Below are 20,261 nucleotides of genomic sequence, written 5' to 3'. Positions count from 1 at the left end.
TTTGATAATTTAATTTTGTTATAATCTGATTCGGATAGATGTGTTTCTTGCAGGAGAAATATGTCGGCTTGTAGTTTATTTAAATGATTAAAAACTTTGACCTTCTTTGTCTAAGAACCAAATCCACAAACGTTCCAGGTTACAAAAGTGTTAGATGACATGTTTTAGAGAAAAATAGACATAAATGTATATTAATGTATGGGCCTGTTAGTACTATATATGTATACATGTGAGTGCATGTATTTAAGTGGGTGTAGAAGTGTTTGTGTGTGTGTGTGTGTGCATAGTGATGTAATGTTGTTGGTAGACTAACAAAAATACATAAACACAACTGACAGAATATACACAGCAGAACAGCAACAACAAAACAAAAACCATTAGATACAAACATATGGTGGAACATAAGAAGGGGGACACGAGACCTGGGTGCAAAAGAGGAACCATCTAATAGATTAAAGGAAGAGAAAAAAGAAGTAAAAAAAATGTGTGTTTAGTTCGGAAAATGAGTGTTTAGTTAATTTATGATTATGGCAGTTATTAACTTAGGAGTGGAAGTGAAGTGTTCAGAAAAGCCAGGGGGTAATGTCCTTATCGCGATATAGTTGTCCATCTATGTATAATTTGTCTACTGTAATGACTGCTTTTCTTCCTTCATTTATTTTCTGTTTTCGGATTGGGAAGAGTTGTTTCCGGTGTTCGAGAATGTCCCTAGGATATTGTTCATTGAGTCCATAGTTTGTGCCTTTTGAGTTGTCTGCCTTGTCTCTGAACCAGTTCTTTATGTTTATAGTGTTCGAATTTTGCGATGATTGCTCGTGGTCTGTTGTTGTTGTTTTTGGATCTGATACGGTGAACACGGTGAAAGGTGATGTTCTGTACTGTTTTCCGCTGGTAGTTTGAGTTGTTTTATCATGAAGTCCTTGACTGATTTTTCGGGGTCGTCTGGAGTTTGTTCTGGGATGCCTGTGTAAACTAAATTGTCCCTCATACTGCGCGATTGTAAGTCCAACATGTTTTCTTTAATGGTTTTATTTTCGGCGACAACGGAAGTGAGTTGAATGGTCAGTGTATGGACGGAGTGTAACGACAGGTAAAAGAGGAGGAAGCAATTGCAGGCAATCAGATGATGTTTATTAGAAAGAGAGTCCAGAATGTTGGCAATGGCAAGGAAGGTCTACGGTGGCGTGAGAAGAGCTGGATGGTGAAGTTGATGGTGCAGGTGAAGGAGGTCAATGGTTGAAACCAGGAACAGACCGGAACACTGACACGAGGACGACAACACGAACCCAATCCAGCACACGAACACGGAAGACGGAAATCCAACTAGGACACGGAAACATGAGAGAGGATCTGACGGCAGACAGAGAGAGAGGTGAGTGTTTATAGCAGAGTGGAGATGAGGCTCAGCTGGAGCGAGACAATCAACATACAGGTGACAACAATTAACCAAACGAGCACATGGAGACTACGAGAGTACAAATACAAACACAAAACATGACACGGAGGAAACAATAGATTTCCTACCGTGACAGTACCCCCTCCCCTAGGACGTCACCTGACGTTCCCAGCCTGCCTTACCTGTAGATTGTAATCATCAATAAGGCGGTGATCCAGTATGTCCCGAGCAGGAACCCACCTTCTCTCCTCCGGACCGTAACCTTCCCAATCCACCAAGTACTGAAATCCGCGTCCCCTCCGTCTAGAGTCCAGAATACGATTAACCAAATATGTGGTTTCCCCATTAACGATACGAGGCGGGGGGGGAACCGGGGCAGGCGGATTAAGACGGGAAAAAATCACCGGTTTAATTTTGGACACATGGAACACGGGATGAACCCTCCTGTACGTCGGAGGAAGGCTAAGACGCACTGTTACCGGATTAATGATTTTGGTAACAGAAAACGGGCCAATAAATTTGGGAGCAAGTTTATTCGAAACGGAACGCATCTGAATATTCTGGGTTGAAAGCCACACTCTTTGACCGACGACGTAACGGGGAGGCTTCGACCGGTGGCGATCGGCCTTAGCCTTGGTGCGCGACCTAGCCTGGAGCAGAGCTCTACGAGCTCTGGTCCAGGTGCGGTGACACCTCTGGACTAGTGCGTGTGCGGAGGGGACCGAAACCTCGGATTCCGTACTGACAAAATTAGGTGGTTGGTACCCTAAACTACACTTAAATGGAGACATGCCCGTAGATGACACTGGCAAAGAATTGTGTGCGTACTCCACAATTGAGAGTTGCTGACACCAGGACGAAGGATTATTGGAAGCCAAACATCGCAAAACCCTTTCGACATCCTGATTGGCTCGCTCGGTTTGACCATTGCTCTGGGGATGGAACCCGGAAGAAAGACTAACAGTCGCTCCTAACAATTTACAAAATTCTCGCCAAAATTTGGACACAAATTGGGGACCCCTGTCAGAAACCACGTCTGTCGGAAGGCCATGTATCCGGAAGACGTGGTCAATGACAGCTACCGCTGTTTCCTTGGCTGAAGGTAATTTGGGCAAGGGAATAAAATGAGTCGCCTTCGAGAACCGGTCCACTACGGTTAAAATCACCGTATTGCCCTTAGAGGGCGGGAGGGCGGTAATGAAATCTAGCGAAATGTGGGACCAGGGTCTCGAAGGGACAGACAGCGGTAAGAGTAACCCATCTGGAGGTCGATTGGAAGTCTTACCAATAGCGCAAACTGAACAAGCCAAGACGAAGTCGTGGACGTCACGAGCCATACCAGGCCACCAAAATCGTTGCTTGACTAGAAACCTAGTTCTACTAACCCCTGGGTGACAAGCAACACTGGAACAATGACCCCACTGGAGAACGTCTGACCGTAACCCCTCCGGCACAAACAATCGGTTCGGTGGGCAACGAGCCGGGGGCGTTACCCCTTCTAAGGCAGTCAACACCTTCGATTCGACCTCCCATCTGAGCGCGGAGATAATGATGGTCCCCGGTAAAATGGGCTCGGGAGTAGCAGTACGATCGGAACGCTCAAAAAGACGGGATAAAGCATCGGGTTTGATGTTTTTGGAACCCGGCCGGTAAGAAAGTGTAAAATCGAAACGACCGAAAAACAATGCCCACCGAGCCTGCCTGGAGTTAAGTCTTTTGGCGGTTCTAATGTATTCGAGATTCTTATGGACCGTCCATACAATGAAAGGTACACCCGACCCTTCAAGCCAGTGACGCCATTCTTCCAGTGCAAGTTTGACTGCCAACAACTCTCGATTGCCAATGTCATAATTAACTTCTGCAGGAGATAAACGGTGAGAATAATACGCGCATGGATGCACCTTTCCGTCTGAGGATGCGCGTTGGGACAACACTGCTCCTACCCCCACCTCTGACGCGTCGACCTCCACTATGAATTGACGTGAACGATCAGGGGTGACGAGAATGGGAGCTGAAACAAAGCAGCTTTTCAGTTTGGCAAACGCAGCCTCGGCTGCGTCTGACCACCTGAACGTCAAACTAGGGGAGGTCAAGGCGGTCAGAGGAGCGGCTAGTTGGCTGAAATTGCGAATGAAACGCCGGTAAAAATTGGCGAACCCCAGAAATCTCTGCAGGGCCTTGCGAGACTCTGGGGATGGCCAATTTACCACAGCCTTAACCTTCTCAGGATCCATGCGAACACCCTCAGTCGAAATGATGTGTCCTAGAAAGGAAACAGACTGTGCATGAAAAACGCATTTCTCCGCCTTGACAAACAATCCATTCTCTAGCAACCGCAGAAGCACTCGTCGTACGTGTTGCACGTGTTCCTGGAGAGACGAAGAAAAAATCAATATGTCATCCAGGTAAACATATATGAACAGATCGACCATGTCTCGCAACACGTCATTAACGAGTGCTTGGAAGACTGCCGGCGAGTTCGTTAGCCCGAAAGGCATCACGCAGTACTCAAAATGGCCTCTAGGGGTGTTAAAGGCAGTCTTCCACTCATCCCCCTCCCTGATGCGGACCAAATGATAAGCATTACGTAAGTCCAATTTAGTGAAAACGGACGCTCCCTGCAACCTCTCAAAAGCTGAAGACATAAGCGGTAAAGGATAGGTATTCTTTACCGTTATGTTGTTCAGCCCTCGGTAGTCAATGCAAGGTCGCAAGGATCCGTCCTTCTTTCCCACAAAAAAGAACCCCGCCCCCGCTGGAGAAGAAGAAGGGCGGATAAACCCCGTTGCTAGAGAACTGGATATATATTTCTCCATGGCCGCCATCTCTGGAATAGACAAGGAATATAACTTGCCCTTAGGCGGAGAAGTACCTGGCAATAACTCTATCGCACAGTCATAGGGACGATGAGGAGGAAGAGAATCAGCACGAGACTTACTGAACACCTCCTTCAGGTCGTGGTACTCCGCAGGCACGTTAGCCAAATCCACTGCTTCCCCCTGAAACACAGACTCAAAAACATTAACACCAGCAGACAAAAGACAAGACAAATGACATTCCTCGCTCCAGCTAATCACAGATCCGAGGCGCCAATTGATCCTGGGGTTGTGTTTCTGGAGCCAGGTGTGACCGAGAACAATGGGGGATTGAGGTGAGTCCGTGATGTAAAATGAAATCTCCTCCGTATGGTTGCCAGACGTGATGAGGGAAACAGGTAAAGTGGTCTGTGTGATGACTGGCAGTTTGTGTCCGTTGAGTGCAAAAGGTGCAATGGGGTGTTTGAGGGAGGTGAGAGGAATGTTGAGTTTAGTGGCAAACTTAAAGTCCATGAAACTACCCTCGGCCCCAGAATCCAACAAAGCGTGATGATTGAGTGCGTGGGTGGACCACCGTAGACTCACCGGAAGGAGTGTCGATGTAGATGAGGTCTTCCTGGCAGAGATCCCACCCGATAGTAGCCTCAGTTTTACTATCGGGCTTGGTCTTCTTACCGGACAGCGCTGGATGTGATGTTCTTGGCTGCCGCAGTATAAACATAGTCCCAGGGATCTCCGCCTGATCCTCTCCTCCCGGGAGAGCCGAGCTCGCCCCACCTGCATGGGTTCAAGATCTCCCGGTGGGCTGACCGCAACCTCTGAGCGCTGACACTGAGCCTCCGGTCTGTTCGCGAGAACTGCTCTCCCCCTCCGTCTGGCGGCTTGATCGAGTCGGTTGTCCACTCTGATGGTGAGGTCAATCAGGCTATTGAGAGAAGTGGGGAGCTCGACGGCGCGGATCTCCTGTTGGATGCGGTCAGCACCCATGCAGGAAGTGATCCCACTGCTCCTCTTCGTTCCACTTACACTCCGCCGCCAGGGTGCGGAACTCAATCGAGTAATCGGATACGGACCTGTCCTCCTGACGTAGGTCCGTGAGAAGTCTAGCCGCTTCCCTCCCGTCGACGGAGCGGTCGAAGACCCGTCTCATCCCCTCCGAAAGGGCGTGGAACGAGGCACAGCAGCTGTCTTGGTTTTCCCACACCGCCGTCCCCCAGAGGGCAGCCCTTCCCGTCAGTAGTGACAAGACGAATGCCACCTTCATTTCCTCGGTGTAGAACGTGCGGGGCTGCAGGGCGAAGTGCAGAGAACAATGAGATAGAAATGATCTACAAAACTCTGGCTCACCCGCATATTTCTCAGGGATGGGGAGGTGTGGTTCGGGCTGGGAAATCCCCCCGGAGACGATCGGTGGTGTGGGTGGCGTGGGAGGCGCAGCGGGTGGCGGTTGTTGTTGGTGTTGAGTCTGGAGAGCGAGCTCGGACACCTTCGTCACCATTGCTTGGAAGGCTCGACCCATCTCATCTATCGCCTTGTCTTGGCGATCCATACGACCCACGGCTCTCTGCAGAAATTCCTCCAGATGAGATGGGGAGCGATCGCCTGCTGCTTCCATGAGCGTCAGATCCTACTGTAACGACAGGTAAAAGAGGAGGAAGCAATTGCAGGCAATCAGATGATGTTTATTAGAAAGAGAGTCCAGAATGTTGGCAATGGCAAGGAAGGTCTACGGTGGCGTGAGAAGAGCTGGATGGTGAAGTCGATGGTGCAGGTGAAGGAGGTCAATGGTTGAAACCAGGAACAGACCGGAACACTGACACGAGGACGACAACACGAACCCAATCCAGCACACGAACACGGAAGACGGAAATCCAACTAGGACACGGAAACATGAGAGAGGATCTGACGGCAGACAGAGAGAGAGGTGAGTGTTTATAGCAGAGTGGAGATGAGGCTCAGCTGGAGCGAGACAATCAACATACAGGTGACAACAATTAACCAAACGAGCACATGGAGACTACGAGAGTACAAATACAAACACAAAACATGACACGGAGGAAACAATGGATTTCCTACCGTGACACGGAGTTCTTTAAGAAGTTATTTTCTTTAGTGAGAGTGTCTATCTGTTCTTGGCTGAATTCTAAGCTGTGCCGCAATTCCTGGAATTCCTTGTGTATGACTTCTATTAGTGCAATCCTGGTATCAAGTCCGGTAAGTTTATTTTCGATTGAGAACAAGATGTCGCTTACCTCAGTGCAGCACGGTGGTTTTGGTGATGTGGATGGTGTTGTACTTGGGCTAAAAGGTGAATCGGGACGAGGCCTCTTGGAGTCGGGTTACCTTTACTTTTTTTGTTTTGATCTGGTTTATCCTTGTTCATGGTGCAGCAGAATGTGTTGTAGTGCGCGTCAATATATTCTTTGAGATGATCCAGGTTTGATAAACTTAAAATCCGGTTTTGAAACGAGAAGAAAAAAAAAAAAAATAATAAAACGAAATGAAAGGAAAAAGAAAAAAAAGTAGTAGGTGTTTTCGACTGGAGTTGTTTGAATCTAGCAGACGGGAGCCGCCATCTTAGATCTCGCACCGGGTCTCGTGAGAACACAGTCTAGCGAATCATGTCGCACTCTCGTTTCTCGCGGAGGTCTCCTCCCTGTGTGAGGTTAAATTGTGAAGATCTTGGAGTTTTCGTTAAAGGGGGGGTGAAATGCTCGTTTTCACTCAATATCCTGTTAATCTTGAGTCACTATAGAGTAGTACTGCATCCTTCATAACTCCAAAAAGTCTTTATTTTTATTATATTTATAAGAGAAAGATAGTCTGTACTGATTTTTCCCGGAAAAACACGAGCGCCTAGAAGCGTGACGTGTGGGCGGAGCTAAAGAATCACGAGTGCCAGTAGGCTTTTGCGTTGGGAGCATCTGGAAGCTGTGACACAGATCCAGAGGCTGAAATTTAACAAGAGCAGCATCAGCAAAGGCGTCTCTATGTGGTATGTACTGAAACTGTATATATTTGCTTAGCGGTTTTGGAAAATGACTAGTTCCACTTTATGTCATCTTCTTTTTTTTTTTTTTTTTTTTTTTAAGCTGTACATGTGGAAAGTGCAGTTTGATGACAACATCGCATGTTGTTTACTTGATGTGCTTACGCGCTGATAGATAAGTTAACAACACAGAGATATTAGAAGCAGTTTTACTCACCGCATGCGGTTCCAATACACGATCATGACCCTTTTTCGTTGGGACTGCATTATCCTTAAGACTTTATATATAGGCTTTATGAACAGATAGGTTTTGAGAGATTCTTGAAGTACTAGCATCACCTCCTCTTGTACGACGGTTTGAGGAATATATCTTCCAGATAGTACCGCCGCTCCCTATATGCAGAATACACAGTCTTCGTAGGGCACCAACTCCCAGAGGGGGCACCATCCCAGTAGCTCAAAAAAAATAAAACATGCGCCATTCTCCCATCCGCGCTCGCGACCGCTCGGACATTTGCGGATGAATGTTCGTAATTGATGGATGGACATCTATGCCCGGGTAAAAGACATCAGCAATCCGGCACAGAGAAAAGAAAAATAAAGTAAAAAACAAAACAAAAACAGGCATAAAGTTGGCTTGACATTGGAAATTCAAGAGTCTCAAATTTAGGGACCGTCTCTAAAGTTACATGTGATATTGTTATACACTTTTCTAACGTCAGTAGCATTTGAAGAGAATGACTTACAGTCATAAAAACAACTGTAATTGTTTATCTAGGTGACAGCTATAATGCACCATTAAATTGAATGTTTGATATTTATTAAAACAAACTGTAAGTCATATGTAAATTATGCTACTTTTTCACATGGACTCAAAAGCAAATTTGAAGCTCAATAGCATTTGAGGAGAAAGACTTGCAGTCATAAACCAATTGTAATGTGTTCATTTAAGTGTCAGCTACGATGCACAACTTATACATTTTTTATATATATTAAAATAAAGTGTTACTAAAGTTATATATATTGTTCTGTGTATGTGATTTCAAAATCTAGACGGGTCGGATTAACCCTTTAACTGCCATATCCCTTAAAATTTGATTGCCAGAGGGTTACTGTAAATGCTTATGCCCGCTGGGCACAGTTTTCCCGATGCCACCGGGGTGGCGTTGCACTGACGGCTTGAGCCCGCCATCGCTGCTTGCAGCTATATTTAGGGCTCAAGCCCGAAGGGGCGAAGAGCCCTATTGTTCTTCTAAGGATTATTCTTATTTTTTTTTTTTTTTTTATTTAACCTTCCGGGGGTTTTTAGGGGCCTTAACATGCTCAAAAACTCTTGAAAATTGGCACACACATTGGAATCTGCGGCCATCAGGACGCCGCAGAGGCTGGGACCCGGGCGTGGCACAGGGACTCTACAGCGCCCCCTGGAACACCTTCAGAAATCTTGAACCATAGCTCACACAGACTTGCATGTATTTATATGAAACTCGGTACACTTATAGATCTCATTGAGCCGAACAACTTTTACACTTTATGTCATAGGCTCCGCCCAACAGGAAGTCAGCTATTCAGGGCTGTTTAAAAAAAGCATGCTCTGGAATTTGAAATACTCCTCTGAGGTTTTCAACCCGTTCGCCACGAAACTCGGTGAACATGATCTCAAGACATTGGGGACGAAAAATTGCGAGGGGATTTTTGATATCTTGAACGGTTTGCCCGTAGCGAGGCGTGGAAATTATGGCGAGAAATGAGAAACAGGAAATGTCTAATAACATCCACATACATTTCCTGAATTTGATCAAACTTCATTGGTTTGTTCGTTGTATGATACCGATCGTATATATGTGACTATTAAGAGTCAACGTTATAGCGCCACCAACTGGCAGCAGGAAGTGTGTCATTTTCAAAATGTTTTGAATTCAGCATCTTATTTTTACTCGATTTATTTAAAACTTCATCAGAATAATGACAAAACACGGCCGATGTAAATCTGTTGTGGGGATATTGATATCTGATATGGCGTTGCCATGGCAACGTGTCAAACTTGAATGTTCTGTTATGATGAGTTTGAGGCAGACACCAACCTCAGATTTACATGAAACTAAAAACACATATCAGTATTAGTGATAGCTAGACAATGGGAAAAGCTTTTAAAAGGGCGTGAAGGAGGCATGCTATAGCGCCACCTTTTGTCAAAAGTGGGGGGTTTAATTTTAGCTACAGACACCAAACTTGGTACATAAATTGTTCTTATAAAGACGGACAACTTTCTAATTCACAGTCATCAGCTACGACCAACAGGAAGTCGGCTATTTTGATTTGAATATTTAAATTGAGCTCTGATTTAATGCATTCTCCTCAGAGGAAATGTTCACTATACTCACCAAACTTTGTCTACATGTTGAAAAAACATTGAGGAACTTAAATTGCGAACGGATTTTGGTTAGCTTGAACCGTTTTGTCGTGGTGATTTTTTGAAATGACAGTAAAAAGGGAATCATTAATTGTCTTGTATTTTTAAATTGCAGCTTCCAAACACTTAAAAAAATTCATACAGAGATCAAATCATTCTGAGGACATATGCATAGTTTCATGACCTTACAACACTGTATGATTAAAAGAAAATAAAAAAAACTGTCAGACATCTCAACTCCCTCTGTTTGAGCAATGTATGTGTGCTGACTGAGTGCATGTGTGTGTGTGAGTGTGTGTGTGTGAGTGGGGGATGGGCATGAGCTGAGTGGCAGACACAATGAGAGAGAGAGAGAGAGAGAGACTTAATCATCTCTTTAATCACCAGAAAAAAAATGTATTTTAAATTGTTATTTTTTGTTGCTGTTGCTAACATTGCTGTTTTCATTACAGCTTAAGAAATCTCTTAGGCCTTATCCTTTTCTGACAGTTTCAGGAATTAAAAAAAAAATTCTAAAAATACTTATTTGTGCTGCAAATAATAATTTCAACTAATTTGATACTGACCTATTCCATCCTGTGACATGACATGTATCTACATTTTTAAAATCTCATGGATGTAACAGTAAAACTGTTCAGTTCACAGATCAAGACTAAGCTTCTTTCACAAATGCTTATAAGTCATTAAAGGATTTAATAACACTGTAAAATAATGTCTAATTTGTTAACATTAGTAAATGCATTGGTAACACTTTATAATAACTGCACTCATTAGTAAATAGTCAGTTTATGCTTTATAAAGCCTTGTCCCAATATTAATAGTCAGTAGTAAGCAGTTTATTAATACAGCTATAAATAGCTTGTTCTTGGTTTATAAGCACATTTATTAAAAAGGAGAGTAATCTTTTCAGTTATCTTCCTATGAAAAATAAAAAAAAATAAAAATAAACAAACAACAACACAGATTGATACAGAACTCAGAAATTTTATTGTGGATTTATGATAAAATCAGCATGTAAAAATGAATTCATACTCCTCCGAGAAGACATAAGTAGTTCACACCAAACTTTTTCAACATGATGCTAATATACTGAAGATGTTAAATTGCGAATGGGTTTAGGATACCTTAAATGGTGTGGCCATAGCGATTTATTAAAGTAACATAAAAAAATACAATAGTTATTTTACGATATCTTTAAAAATTTTCATTTCAACTCTTCATAATTTTTTATATATGTAGAAGTCATCATTTGAAGGAAGCACAGTAAGTTTCATAGCTTTATCATTTTCAAGAGCCAGCATAAAATTAAAACTATCATAACTTATAAATCAAGCTTGCAATTCTTAGTACCAATAATGGCCACCAGATGGAGCTATAGGATTACTTTTAAATAATTATTGTAGAAACGAGTATAATTTAAATCATTTATAGAAATCTTTCAAAGAAAAATATGAATTTTATGTATTTACTGATAAAATGACCCTCACTTAATTAGAATAACAAGCTGAAGTATTGTGAACTGTATATTAAGAAATAATTCTTTATAGGCTTTATGGACAGATAAGTTTTGAGTGACTCTTGAAGGTTCAGCCCCACATCCTCTTTTACCACTGTTTAAAGAATTTATCTTACAGAACAGGTGCGAATGAATTTTGGATAGCTTGAATGGTTTTGTCGTGGTGATTTATTGAAATAACAGTAAAAAAGAAACCAGTAAATGTCTTTTTATTTTTTTAAAGTGCAGCTTCTAAACACTTCAAAAAAATGTACACATAGAAGACAAGTCATTCTGAGGAAATATGCATAGTTTCATGACTATACAACACTATATGGATGATAGAAAATTAAAAAACTATCAAACATCTGATGTAACTCTGTCCCTCTGTCACTGTGGGTAATGTGTGTGTGTGTGTGTGTAAGTGAATTAGGTGTGAAACTATCAGGGAGCATTTAGTCTCCAGCGCCAACATTTTACAGAACTGCCACTTTCCTGGAGTCTCCAGAATTACTCTGTGTCAGGTTCTGAGAGATCTAAGATTCAAAAAAATTATTTAATTAGAATACCATGAAGTATTGTGAAATACTATATATTAAGACTTTATATATAGGCTTTATGAACAGATTAGAGTGACTCGTGAAGGACCAGCACCACCTCCTCTTGTCCGATGGTTTGAGGAATATATCTTCCAGAATCCGGGATTAAGATTTAGGAGCTCTTTTTTATTCCACCTCCTTTTCTGAAAGTCTGTCTTGCAGAATTGACTAAAAATTAATCTTCACATTAATTCCTAATTATTTTGCAATTCTTTTTGTCAGTTCTTCTTGACCTGTTTTTTTCTTCTTCTTTTCTGACCTCATGACCCAGTCAGCATTTTTTGTACAATGGCCAAAACTTATCAATTTCTGTATTGCATTTGTGTTTGATATTTCTCACAGGCTTTACAGAGTTAAAACTCTTTTTTTAGCGCATTTCATCTGTAAAAGAAAACATGCCCAATAATTCTGCACACATGAAAATAAGGAGTTTTTCTCTTCCAGCTTTCCTGGACTATTGTATAGCAATCATAAATGATTAAATAAAAAATAATGGTAGTTATTAAGATTGATATGGTTTGGAATTGGTAAAATGTGCTTGGAAAAAAATCACAATAAAACAATGTTTTAATGTTTAAGTTTGGAATATTAACTGACATGAATGAATGCTATATAAATATTGTTCATGTTAACATAATGTTTAGAAATGAAATATTATTGTAAAGTGTCACTAAAGTTATATATATTGTTCTGTGAATGTGATTTTAAAGTCTTGATGATTCGGATTAACCCTTTAACTGCCATATCCTTTAAAACCTCACTGCCAGAGGGATATTGTGAATGCATGTCCCCGCTGGGCACAGTTTACCTGATGCCACCGGGGTGGCGATGGCATTGGTGGCTTGAGCCCGCCATCGCTGCTTGCAGCTATATTTAGGGCTCAAGCCCAAAGGGCGAGAGGCCTATTGTTTTCCTTAGGATTATTTTTTATTATTATTATTATTATTATTATTATTATTATTATTATTATTATTATTATTATTATTATTATTATTTTCCAACATCTCGGGGGCTTTTGGGGCCCTTAACGTGCTTAAAAAGTCTTGAAAATTGGCACACAGATTGGAACCTGCGGCCATTAGGGCCGGGCAGAGACTGATACACGGGCGTGGCACAGGGGCTCTACAGCGCCCCCTGGAATATGGAGGGCCATATATCATACATTCTTGCTCGTAGACGTATGAAACTCGGTACACATATAAATCTCATCAATCCAAACAACTTTTGTATTGCATATCATGGGCTCCGCCCAACAGGAAGTTGGCTATTTAGGGTTTAGTATTCAAATTTTTCGTCAAAGTTGTGGGGGCTTTTGGGGTCCTTAACATACTCAAAAACTCTTGAAAATTTGCGCACACTTTGGAATCTGTGGCCTTTAGGAGCCTGCAGAGGCTGGGACCCGGGCGTGGCACAGGGGCTCTACGGCGCCCCCTGGAACACAGTCAGAAATGTTGATGTATAGCTCACACATACTTGCACATATTCATATGAAACTCAGTACACATATAGATCTCATCGTGCCGAACAACTTTCGTATTGCATGTCATAGGCTACACCTAACAGGAAGTCAGCTATTTAGAGTTATGTAAAAAGCGCATGCTCTGGAATTTGAAATACTTGTCATAGGTTTTTTTCTCGATTGCCGCCAAACTCGGTCAACATGATCTCAAGACACTGGGGATGAAAAATTGCCAGGGGATTTTTGATATCTCAAACGGTTTGCTCGTGGCGAGGCTTTGAAATTATGGCGAGAAATTAGAAACAGGAAGTGTCTAATACCATCCACATACATTTCCTGATTTTAATCAAACTTCATCAGATTATTCGTTGTATGATGTCGATCGCATATATGTGACTATTAGGAGTCAAAGTTATAGCGCCACCAACTGGCAGAAGGAAGTGTGTCATTTTCAAAATGATTTGAATTCAGCATCTTATTATTACTCGATTTGCTTCAAACTTCATCAGAATAATGTTAAAACACAGCTGATATAAATCTGCAAGGGGGATATTGATATCTAAAAAATTGTTGCCGTGGCAACATGTCAAACTGGAATACTTCTCAGGTGATTTTGAGGCAAATAACATACTTAGAATTTCACAAAACTCTGAACACACATCAGTATTTCTGATAGGAACTTAAATTGTGAATGGATTTTGGATAGCTCGAATGGTTTTGCCGTGGTGATTTTTTTAAATGACCTTACAAAGGGAATCATTATTGTATTTTTAAATTGCAGCTTCCAAACACGTCAAAGAATTTTTTCATACAGATGAAAAAGTCATTCTGAGGAAATATGCATAGTTTCACGACTTTACAACACTGTATGGATAACAGAAAATTAAAAAAACTGTCAGACATCTCATCTCACTCTGTCCCTCTGTTTGAGTATATGTGCTTAGACTTCCATTGTCTGAGAGAAATAGCGCCCCTACAGGTTCAATTCCCGGACTTTTACTTTCACTTTTAAATCGGTTAAAAATACAAACAAATACTTAGATTTAATTCACACTGACAAGCTAAACCAACATATCTGATTATTACCGGTTCAGGGCTCATGGATAAATTATTTCTGGCCAGAGATACGTGAGAAATAGGAGAGATGAATCACCGCTGTGATCACGAGCGTCTGGAGTAAAGAGCTCAGAAAAAAACGAATTTATTCCTGTTTTAAAGCTTTTAAAAATAAATTATTACAGCGATATCACACAATCAACCAATTAGAACACACCAAGAGCTAAATTAAGATGTTTTTGAACTGTTTGTGTGAAAATGAAATATTTGCAGCTGCCTATCTGAAATCACCGCCTCCGATCAGCGCGTACAGTGTCCAGCTCAAAACAAACGAATTTATTCTTGTTTAAGAGCTTTTTTAAATAAAATATTACCACAAATGCACACAATAAACCCAGTGTAACACAACAAGAGCTAAATGCAGGTGTTTGTGACCTGTTTAAGTGTGCAAGACTATTTGAAAGCGCGACTGGCAGAATAACATATCTCTCGAGCTGCAGGATTCTGGCTTTCGTCGTACGAACGAACACATCACGGACAAGATTATTTCAAAATACATAATAGCTTGGCGAATATAAACGAAAACAGCCACGTGAACATAAACTGGATCTACTGGATTTGAATATTAAAGTGACCACATTTACCACTTGCTTCTGTCTTCAATTTTAATCTATATAAAAAAGGAAACTCATTCGACTTGGCTGCTTTTTTAATGTGTGCGTATTTATTTATTTATCTTTTTATACATTTTGTATAATTTCATAGTTTGTGTATTACAATTATAAAAACAAAAATAAAATTAGCCACTCACATAGAAATAGCTTAGGCCTTAACCTTTTTCTGACAGTTTTAGGGATTTTTAAAAATCCTAAAAAAACCTTATTTGTGCTGCAAATAATAATTTCAAACTCATTTGATACTGACCTATGACATCCTGTGACATTATATTTATTTTAATTTACATAATCTCATGGATGTAACAGTAAATCTGTTCAGCTCACAGATCAATACTAAGCTGTAATGCAAGCAGAACTTTCACAAATGCTTATGAGTCATTTAAGGATTTGATAACACTGTAAAATAATGTCTAATTTGTTAACATTAGCAAATTCATTGATAACACTTTATAATAACTGCACTCATTATTAAATAGTCAGTTCATGCTTTATAAAGCCTTGTCTCAATATTAATAGTCAGTAGTAAGCAGTTTATAAATACAGCTATAAATAGCTTGTCCTTGGTTTATAAGCACATTTATTAAAAATGAGAGTAAGTTATCTTCCTATGAAAAATAAAAGATAAAAATAAACAAACAACAACACAGATTGATACAGAACTCAGATTGAACAGAAATTTTATTGTGGATTTATGATAAAGCCTGCAAATGAATTCATACTCCAACTCATACTACTCCATACTCCTTTTTCAACATGATGCCAATATACTGAGATGTTAAATTGTGAATGGGTTTAGGATAGCTTAAATGGTGTTGCCATAGAGATTTATTAAAGTAACATAAAAAAATACAATAGTTATTTTACTATATCTTTACAAATTTTCATTCTAAATCTTCATAATTTTTTATATAAGTAGAAGTCCTCATTTGAAGGAAGCACAGTAAGTTTCATAGCTTTATCACTTTCAAGAGCCAGCATAAAATTTAAACTATCATAACTTATAAATCAAGCTTGCAATTCTTAGTACCAATAATGGTCACCAGAGGGAGCTATAGGATTACTTTTAAATAATTATTGTAGAAACGAGTATGATTTAAATCATTTATAAAAATCTTTAAAAAAAAATGAATTGTATATATTTTACTGATAAAATGACCCTAACTTAATTAGAATAACAAGCTGAAGTATTTTGAACTGTATATTAAGAATAATTCTTTATAGGCTTTATGGACAGATACGTTTTGAGTGACTCTTGAAGGATCAGCACCACATCCTCTTTTACCACTGTTTAAAGAATTAATCTTACAGAATAGGTGTGAATGAATTTTGGATAGCTTGAATGGTTTTGCCGTAATGTTTTTTGAAATAATAGTAAAAAAGGAACCAGTAAATGTCTTTTTATTTTTTTAAAGTGCAGCTTCTAAACACTTTAAAAAAAAAAAATGTACACATAGAAGACCAGTCATTCTGAGGCATATTTCCTCAGAATGACTGGTCTCATGACCATAGTTTCATGACTATACAACACTGTATGGATGATAGAAAATAAAAAAAAAACTATCATACATCTGATGTCACTCAGTCCCACTGTCACTGTGGGTAATGTGTGTGTGTGTGTGTGTGTGTGTTAAGTGAATTAGGTGTGAAACTATCAGGGTGCATTTAGTCTCCAGCGCCAACATTTTACAGAACTGCCACTTTCCTGGAGTCTCCAGAATTACTCGGTGTCAGGCTCTGAGAGACTTAAGATTCCAAAAAATGATTTAATTAGAATACCATGAAGTATTGTGAAATACTATATATTAAGTCTTTATATATAGGCTTTATGAACAGATTAGAGTGACTCGTGAAGGACCAGCACCACCTCCTCTTGTTCGATGGTTTGAGGAATATATCTTCCAGAATCCAGGATTAAGATTTAGGAGCTCATTTTTATTCCACCTCCTTTCCTGAAAAGTCTGTCTTGCAGAATTGACTAAAAATTAATCTTCACATTAATTACTAATTATTTTGCAATTCTTTTTGTCAGTTCTTCTTGACCTGCTTTTTTCTTCTTCTTTTCTGACCTCATGACCCAGTCAGTATTTTTTGTACAATGGTCAAGTCTTAACTTATCCATTTCTGTATTGCATTTGTGTTTGATATTTCTCATGGGTATTTCATAATTTTCGACCTTACAGTTTGAGTTAAAAGTCTATTTTAGCGCATTTCATCTGTAAAAGAAAACATGCCTAATAATTCTGCACACATGAATATTAGGAGTTTTTCTCTTCCAGCTTTCCTGGACTATTGTATAGCACTCATAAATGATTAAATAAAAAATAATGGTAGTTATTAAGATTTATATGGTTAGGAATTGGTAAAATGCGCTTGGAAAAAAATCACAATAAAACAATGTTTTAATGTTTAAGTTTGGAATATTAACTGACGTGAATGAATGCTATATAAATATTGTTCATGTTAACATAATGTTTATGAATGGAATCTTATTGTAAAGTGTTACTAAAGTTATACATATATATTGTTCTGTGAATGTGATTTTAAAGTCTAGATGATTCGGATTAACCCTTTAACTGCCATATCCTTTAAAACCTCACTGCCAGAGGGATATTGTGAATGCATGTGCCCGCTGGGCACAGTTTACCTGATGCCACCGGGGTGGCGATGGCACTGGTGGCTTGAGCCCGCCATCGCTGCTTGCAGCTATATTTATTATTATTATTATTATTATTTTTTTTTTTTTAAACCTTCCGGGCATTTTTGGGGGCCTTAACATGCTCAAAAACTCTTGAAAATTGGCACACACATTGGAATCTGCGGCCATCAGGACGCCACAGAGGCTGGGACTCGGGCGTGGCACAGGGGCTCTACAGCGCCCCCTGGAACACCGTCAGAATTCTTGAACCATAGCTCACACACGCTTGCATGTATTTATATGAAACTCAGTACACTTATAGATCTCATTGAGCTGAACAACTTTCGCGCTCTATGTCATAGGCTCCGCCCAACAGGAAGTCAGCTATTCAGGGCTGTTTAAAAAAAGCATGCTCTGGAATTTAATATACTTGTCATAGGTTTTTTACTTGATTGCCATGAAACTCGGTCAACATGATCTCAAGACATTGGGGATGAAAAATTGCCAGGGGATTTTTGATATCTCGAACGGTTTGCTCGTGGCGAGGCGTTGAAATTAGAGCAATAAATGAGAAACAGGAAATGCCTAATAACATCCACATACATTGCCTGAGTTTGATCAAACTTCATTGGTTTGTTCGCTGTATGATACCGATCGTATATATGTGACTATTACGAGTCAACGTTATAGCGCCACCAACTGGCAGCAGGAAGTGTGTCATTTTCAAAATGCTTTGAATTCAGCATGTTATTTTTACTCGATTTGCTGCAAACTTCATCAGAATAATGACAAAACACGGCCGATGAAAATCTGTTGTGGGGATATTGATATCTAATATAGTGTTGCCATGGCAACGTGTCAAACTTGAATATTCTGTTATGGTGAGTTTGAGGCAGATAACAAGCTCAGATTTACATGAAAGTCAAAACACATATTGGTATTATTGATAGCTAGACATTGGCAAAAGCTTTTAAAAGGGCGTGAAGGAGGCACTCTATAGCGCCACCTTTTGTCAAAAATGGGGGGGTTAGTTTTAGCTACAGACACCAAACTTGGTACATAAATTGTTCTAATCAAGTCGGACAACTTTCAAATTCACAGTCATAAGCTACGATCAACAGGAAGTCGGCTATTTTGATTTGAATGTGTATTTTTGAGATTTTACAGTTGTGAATTAATACATACTCCTCACAGGGGAAGTACACCATACACACCAAACTTTGTCTACATGAAGAAAAAACATTGAGGAACTTAAATTGCGAACGGATTTTGGTTAGCTTGAACGGTTTTGTTGTGGTGATTTTTTGAAATGACAGTAAAAAGGGAAACATTAATTGTCTTGTATGTTTAAATTGCAGCTTCCAAACACTTCAAAGCATTTTTTCATACAAAGATCAAATCATTCTGAGGAAATATGCATAGTTTCACGACTTTACAACACTGTATGGATAACAGAAAATTAAAAAACTGTCAGACTTCTCAGCTGACATGATCTCACTCTGGCCACTCTGTCTGTGTGAGGAAAGGGAGGGGGAGAGGGAGGGGGAGTGTGAGGGGGTTGGTGACTGTGAATGTTTGGTGACTGACAGTGTGTGTGGATTGTAGGGAGGGGCTGTCTGGCAGAGAGAGAGAGAGAGAGAGAGAGAGAGAGAGAGAGAGAGAGAGACCTAATCATCCCTTTAATAATCAGGAAAAAAAAAATCTGTATTTTAAATTGTTATTAGGGCCCGAGCCAATGGGCGCAGGGCCCTATTGTTCCCCTAAGGATTATTCTTCTTATTATTTTTTTTTTTTTAACCTTCCGGGGGTTTTTGGGGGCCTTAACATACTCAAAAACTCTTGAAAATTGGCATACACATTGGAACCTGCGGCCATCAGGTCGCCGCAGAGACTGGAACCCGGGCGTGGCATAGGAGCTCTACAGCGCCCCCTGGAACACCGTCAGAAAATCCTGAACCATAGCTCACACATACTTGCATGTATTTATATGAAACTCAGTACACTTATAGATCTCATTGAGCCGAACAACTTTCACGCTCTATGTCATAGGCTCCGCCCAACAGGAAGTCAGCTATTCAGGGCTGTTTAAAAAAAGCATGCTCTGGAATTTGAAATACTCCTCTGAGGTTTTCCACCCGTTCGCCACAAAACTTGGTGAACATGATCTCAAGACATTGAGGATGAAAAATTGCGAGGGGATTTTTGATATCTCGAATGGTTCGCCCGTGGTGAGGCGTTGAAATTAGGGCACAAAATTTGAAACAGGAAGTGCCTAATAACATCCGCATACATTTCCTGAGTTTCATCAAACTTCATCGGTTTGTTCATTGTAATATGTTACTCGCATATATGTAACTATAAGGTGTCAAAGTTACAGCGCCACCAACTGGCAGCAGGAAGTGTGTCATTTTCAAAATTATTTTAATTCAGCGTCTTATTTTTACTCGATTTGCTTCAAACTTCATCAGAATAATGACAAAATACAGCTGATGTAAATCTGTTGTGGGTATACTGATATCTAATATAGTGTTGCCATGGCAACGTGTCAAACTTGAATATTCTGTAATGGTGATTTTGAGGCAGACAACAAGCTCAGATTTACATTAAACTCAGAACACATATCAGTATTAATGATATCTAGACAATGGCATAACCTTTTAAAGGACGTGATGGAGGCACTCTATAGCGCCACCTTTTGTCAAAAGTGGGGGGGTTAGTTTTAGCTA

The sequence above is a fragment of the Carassius gibelio genome, chromosome A16 (genome assembly GCF_023724105.1).
Source record: "Carassius gibelio isolate Cgi1373 ecotype wild population from Czech Republic chromosome A16, carGib1.2-hapl.c, whole genome shotgun sequence".
In the NCBI taxonomy this organism is placed as follows: Eukaryota; Metazoa; Chordata; class Actinopteri; order Cypriniformes; family Cyprinidae; genus Carassius; species Carassius gibelio.
This window is presented reverse-complemented; position numbering follows the sequence as displayed.